This window comes from Miscanthus floridulus, chromosome 6 (assembly GCF_019320115.1).
Source record: "Miscanthus floridulus cultivar M001 chromosome 6, ASM1932011v1, whole genome shotgun sequence".
NCBI lineage: Eukaryota > Viridiplantae > Streptophyta > Magnoliopsida > Poales > Poaceae > Miscanthus > Miscanthus floridulus.
The window spans coordinates 133750174-133756865 of record NC_089585.1 but is presented as its reverse complement, the minus strand read 5'-3'; the positions used below and the strand labels follow the sequence as shown (position 1 = coordinate 133756865).

The 6692-nt window shown below is 39.3% G+C and overlaps 1 pseudogene; it reads right to left on the bottom strand.

Annotated features, from left to right (window-relative positions):
- Positions 1-1283: 1283 nt before the first annotated feature.
- On the bottom strand, positions 1284-2956 carry LOC136461281 (uncharacterized; annotated as a pseudogene).
- Between the last annotated feature and the right edge of the window lie 3736 nt (positions 2957-6692).

Sequence of the window (6692 nt, the reverse complement as noted above, 5' to 3'; positions counted from 1 at the left end):
ATAAGATTCCTGTAACGTAAATGCACATAACATATATATACAATGATTGTCAAAAATAAGGGGTTATGCACCGGGGTTTGCCTTGAGCAGGCGCGGTGTTAGCTGAGTCAGTCGTCGGTGGCTCCGAGACCTCCTCCTGCATGAGAATCTCCTCCATAAAGCTTTCACACTACTGTGTCTCTTCTAGAATCCTACCTGTCTGGACTCCGTGAAGAATTTTTATCTCTTTTTCAGTCACTACTGGAAATGGAAAATTTCCTGTCGTTATGAAACTGACAGAAAAATGCCAAAAACCGACAAGAAAAATAGAAAACTAATTTTCCTGTTGGTACACCGACAGGAAAATTCCGACAGGGTTAAAGCGATAGTAAATTAACATTTTTCTGTCGATTTTTATTTTTTCCTGTCGGTATGCCATTTTTCTTGTCGGTTGTGAAAGCTTTATGGGGCAGATTTGTCTTCTGGCTTATGGGGATCAGAAGTATCCCAAAGTATCAAGGGGTTGAGGGATTTTGAAAATCTGACCTCGAGATAATTCATATCTCTTCCAGAATCCTACCTGTCTGGACTCCGTGAAGATTTTTTTATCTCTTTTTCAGTCACTACTGGAAATGGAAAATTTCCTGTCATTATGAAACCGACAGAAAAATGCAAAAAAACGACAAGAAAAATAGGAAACTTATTTTCCGGTCGGTACACCGACAGGAAATATGGTTTCTTTCCCGTCGACAACTGTCCGACAGAAAATATAGATTTTCCTTGTCTACTCTCTCCTGACAGTATAATTACAACAAACCGACAGGAAATATTAATTTAGATTTTTCCTGTCATTGCAGTCATCAGACCTCAAAAGAACCTCATTTATTCACAATTTCATACAATATTCATGATAATAGTACATGCACAAACATGACATCTGATTCTATAATTTTTTCAACTAGAACACAAATATATTGCATCAATTTGTCATCATCCACATGCCATACATATAGACTAGATGCCCTTGGTTGGCATCATTATGCCCTTAGTTGGCATCATTAGCCACAAATTAAGATGCCCATAGGTCTTGCATCCACAGCTACAGAAATAAGATGTCCATAGGTCTTGCATCCATAGCTACATAAATAATAATTTCGCAAAAGCATCAACTGGTAGATTGTCTTTCCCAAAAACTGGCATCAACTTGTTGGCTACACCTTTACTATCTAAAGGTTAGAAGTGGCAACTACCAACAACTTCTACAAGCACAAAATGGCATTATCTATTTGTGATGACTCCCACCTTCATGCATGGTTTTTGTTCGGTGTTTCCAATGCAGCTCTGTAAGCAGCATTGAGATTGTCTTCATCATGGCCATATGTGACATTGTCATCATTGGTCGATTCCGAGCCAACATGAGAAGAACCAGTGACCTATACATATATGTAGAGAAATAATAGTTAGATTGCTACAGGTAGTAGTAGTAATCTTCCAGATGCTAACAACAGCCAGTAGGTAAACACATTCCAGATGGAAGCAAAGAGATTATTTGCCTTCAGCATGTAATACCAATTAGCCATACATAAACAAAAATGTACCATCAATTGTCTGTCATCATTGGTCGATTCCGAGCCAACATGAGAAGAACCAGTGACCTATACATATATGAAGAGAAATATTAGTTAGATTGCTACAGGTAGTAGTAGTAATCTTCCAAATGCTAACAACAGCCAGTAGGTAAACACATTCCAGATGGAAGCAAAGAGATTATTTGCCTTCAGCGTGTACTACCTACCAATTAGCCATACATAAACAAAAATGTACCACCAATTGTCCATCCCAAGGTGTACTTGTAGTTGTACCATAGATCTATCAAAGCATACACTTAGAACAAATCACTAATTTCAAATAATGCTCACAAAATTTATCACCAAACAATATTACAGTCTCACAGAAAACATCTTCAAAAAAATGCTAATCTTATTATTTCATTTAATATTTATTCATTCATAAGGAAAAAAATCATACAATTCCCATTTGTCATCAATGCCACTCAACAATATTAGAAAAATATGTGCTGATATCAAGTCATGTGAGAATAGAACAGTGCTACCTATTTTCAGGGAATCATATCTATGAAAATTAAGCAGTAAGTACAAGTGCATGATAACAACATTGGTTCAAAAATCAGTTGAGAGGAGAAATCTAGAGTGATGTTAACTGAGTCCCGGTCCATGAGAACTGAACCAATGCAAATATCTACCTTACCATTAGTACTCAATTAATTCAATTTAAGTCCAGTAGCTACGCAAGAATCAAGATGAGGCCATTTCCTCACTGGTGGACTGCATGTTGCCATTCTGAATACCACATCAAAATTATAGTCATATAGTTGCCCAAATGCAAAAAATTGGGGGAAGCTAATCAGCCAGCTAGGTAAACTAGAGAAAAACTGCCATGCATTTTATAGAAAAGATAATAAGTTAGGCTAGCTGTACTCACAATTGCTTGCACTATTGCAGCTACTGTTGTTGCTACAAGTTGCGAGGATGCCTCTAGAATTTCCTGTCCCAGTCCTAAGCGTCGACAAAGTGCCTATAGTGAAGACATTAAATATTTCAGATTTTGAAAAATGGTTTGCCTGTAGAAAAAAAACTATCAACACACATACATACCATTGTCAGATCTATAGCAACTTTGCCTTGCTGCATCGCACTATCCTTCTCTTTATGTAGTCTTGCATTTTCTCATCGTAGTTCTGCATTTTGTTGGGCCAACACTTTCATTGAAACTGGATTTGATTGACTCACATTATTCTCCTTCGCAACAGCTCTGACATCAGCTGCCCTAACAGCGCCATATCCTATAGCAAAGCGCCCATGGGTGGACAAAGCACCGGACACGTCGTACAACACCTTTGCATCAACTCTTGCTCATATTCTGGCCCTTGCCCTTGCCCTTGTTCCACCTCTTCCATGTCCTCATTCTCTTCATGCTCTCCATTGTCTTCATGTTCTTCATGCTTCTGTGTAACCCTCTTAACCCCTGCTATATAGTCATCCTACAAGCAATTCCAAGAAGGGCAGGCCTGGTCAGTGGTGAGAGCTCTCACTGAGTCACTAGGTCACGGGTTTGAAGCAACCTCTCCATAGATTTTACGGGCGAAGGCTTGCCTCGGTTTTTTCCTTTCCCAGACCCCACTCATGTGGGAGCCTCCGGCACTGGGTCTTCCCCCCTACAAGCAATTCCAAGTAATCATGTTGTGATGCTACCAGGGTAATAGCTTAATCTAAAAACAAGAAATTTAATTGTCCTTTAATTTGATATATATCAAGCCAAGAATGGAGTGAAAACACTGCTGTTATTTTAATCACTCTTGTTTCAGTGTCTAGACCATTTTAAGCAAATTACATCCTAAAAATAACTTACCTAGACTCTCTATGCAAATTAGAAGGTAGCACAAAATAAGATGTAACCTCTATATTACTAATATGTCATTGTTGATATACTATTTACATATTAGAGTTCAAAGGTCAGAAAAATTGCAGTCAATAGAAAATAGGTTGCAGCCACAGCTACTCGCACATTTCCACGGGATAGGGAGATCCTTGAAGAAGCTTATGAGCAGCAGCCATAATGTCTTACTGACATTCTAGTTCTAGTAATCTTGTCTTACTAAATGCAAGCACACAGCCATAAGCCAACTTGATCATAAGAAGTGAACAAAATTAAAGTTTATAACTAGTAGCAATAACCATGACAAACAAATAAACACTTCAAGCATTGCTGACAGTGAGACTGGAACAGCCAAATATTTAAAAGTGGCATGCTTTCATGTTACATGAAGAGACAAACAGGATACAAACTTGGTAGATATCAGGTACAACACCTTTTTACACACATAAGTGGTTTGGTCCTCGGCTAGAACCCAAGGCTTCAGTGACATTTCATAACCAAGATCGGGAGAAGCTCAACAGAAATCACTAGTCATGTATCCATTTTAGGCTATCATGGTTGGATTACAACAACTAAAATTTTGTAAAAACTAAACGATTAATGTATGTTTTCATAGCCAGACTTGGATTTATATACCATGCGTTGTTGTGCTTTGTTACTGTTGATTGGACCACAATTACCACTGCTATCCACATTTTTCATGCCAGATTTCATCGCAGCAAATGCATTAATAGGGGTTCCCTTATGTTGTCCAAACCTATGTGCCTACAAATACAAATAGTTAATGAACAGCATCAAAATAGACATGTTTACATTTGTATGCAAATATTAAGTCAAAGATACACATACACATAACATACCAGAACTTGTTGTCTCTGTGAAGGGTCTAGACCTTCCATGGTTTTTGACAATATCATCAGAACAAAAGCGACATTCATGTCCTATCTTTCGTTTTGTCTTGAACTCCTCTGAGCACCAATAGTGACATAGAACGGGCCACACAGCATCATTGAACTAGTCCAGCCTGCCCACCTTGTATTGTTCATATTCAAGCTCAATTGTGCGGGCTAGTGTATCATCTAAACTTTCACCCCTTTTTCTATAGTATGCCTTTACACAATCCACACGGCTTGATACATGATGTCCCTAACCTTTTTCTTCAAAGAGTTGTCAAGAACACGATCCGCCTCTGCTTGATCTTCTTCATTAACTTGGAACAACAGCCGCATGTGTACCTGGAAACGACATTAAAATAGTTGCGGTAGCCAGCACCCCACAGGGTCTGGAAATCACTTCAACTAAGCAAAAGCTTTCAACTTATACAAGCAAACTGGAGGGAAACTCAACTTAACATGTCAGTTTATTATTTCAACAATGTTCAGCAGGCAACGGAAAGGATATCAACCATCCTTAATATAAAAAGATACGATATTCATGTTTACTGGTTAAGAAATTTAAGTTAACAATATGAAATGGAAATATGCTCTCTACGTTTATATGACAAAAGAAACATGAATTGTCAAGACCGGTTAAGAAATTCAAGTTCTTATCTACAATGTATACAATGTATTAACAGTAGAATGAAGTCCAACATAGTTGTGACACATGAAAATGAACCTAACTAACAAAAAAACATGCCTCTTACCCAAAATTCATAGAGCACACGTTCCCCATTTGTCATGCCTTCTTTATTCACACTACCCAGAAAATAATCAGGCCAGTCTAGAGCTGGCCGCTCCCTGATCAGTACACCATCCTCATCCTTTTCTTGAAGCAAACCTGGGTACTCTCTTGAGAATGACACCAAGCTAAGTAGTGTATCTGTAAGGGGGCTTGCGGTTGTAGTTGACATAACCAAATTGCCTGTACATAAATAACAGATGCTTTTATAAATAACTAAAAATGGAAGCTAACAGTATGAATTAGTTGGTAATTTACTCACGAGTCACCACTTGGATAAAGAGCCACCCGGCCAGATGGTGAACTGGTTTTAATTTGGTTCTAGTCCCCGACTTCCTTTTGGGTTTTCGCTTGGCGCCGGATGTTTGGACTGGCGGCAAATTTTGGCGCGTTGATTTTTTCTCATAATTTTCCTGTGTGTTAGAAAAATACCGACAGAAAAAATTTGTACCCGACAGAAAATATATAATTTTTCCTGTGTGTACCAAAAATACCGACAGGATATTTACATTTTTTCTGTCGGTTTTCTAATTTTCCTATCGTTTTTCTCTACCTGACAGGATAAAGTTAATTTTGTTGTCGGTTACGTTTCTACCGACAGGGAATTTTAACTTTCCAGTAGTGAGTATATATCCGGGAGGAATAGACAGGGCCTTAGAGACGGAGGGAGTATATATACGTAGCAGCAACACATACGCGTTGTTCCCAAAGCGACAATATAGCTCCAACTACAAATCAAATCGCCTACTAAGTGTCACCTAGACTTGCTCTACCTTTTTTTTTTGACTTTTGAGAACGGCTTGGCCTATGCCCTATCGCAACATATATATAGGCAATTTTGCAATGCTAACCTGGCAGATCAACTAAGCAAGGTTATACTGCCTGCCAGTAGTCCTCAAATGAAAAGTTTACATGCAGGAAGTTCATGTAGCAAGGGCCTCTTTGGCAGCGCTCCTGCGTGCTTCGGCTCTGTCACTGTTCATGCACTGTAGCCGAAGCCGCATGAGCCGGAAAAACGAGCTCCGCCAGCTTTGTGAACAGTGCTCCATAAATAGTGAGGCAAAAAGTAGGGGAGAGGCAAACGACTTTAGTGAACAGTGCTGCTACAGTATAGAAGGGAGAAAAACGGCTCTATGAACCGTCCCGGTGTCCGTGGAAGCCGGAGCCGCAGACACTTTATGTCTCGCCAACTTTTGTACTACAGGTGCAGTATATGTCTATTCATTCATGCAGGGATGCATGTTGTTAATCAGTTGCAGTTAGTTATATCATGGGACTTTTTGATCCATTAACAGCTAATAGTTAGCTAGCTAATCTTCATAGCTAAAATTAGCTACCTAACTACTAGCCATGGTTTATTGGTCAAATCCATTGGCTACTAGCTAGGTGGTGAATTGACTGGACTACCAATATTACTCCTCCCGTCTCTCTAGTCATCTACTGACAATTGTCGTTCCCGCTCTTCCTCCCACCATCACCACTACCACGGCCTCCTACTACACCAACTCCTTCGCAACCTTCACCACCTCTTGCCTTCCCCACTACAGCGATTCCTCCACGCAGATCTTGTGCATTTG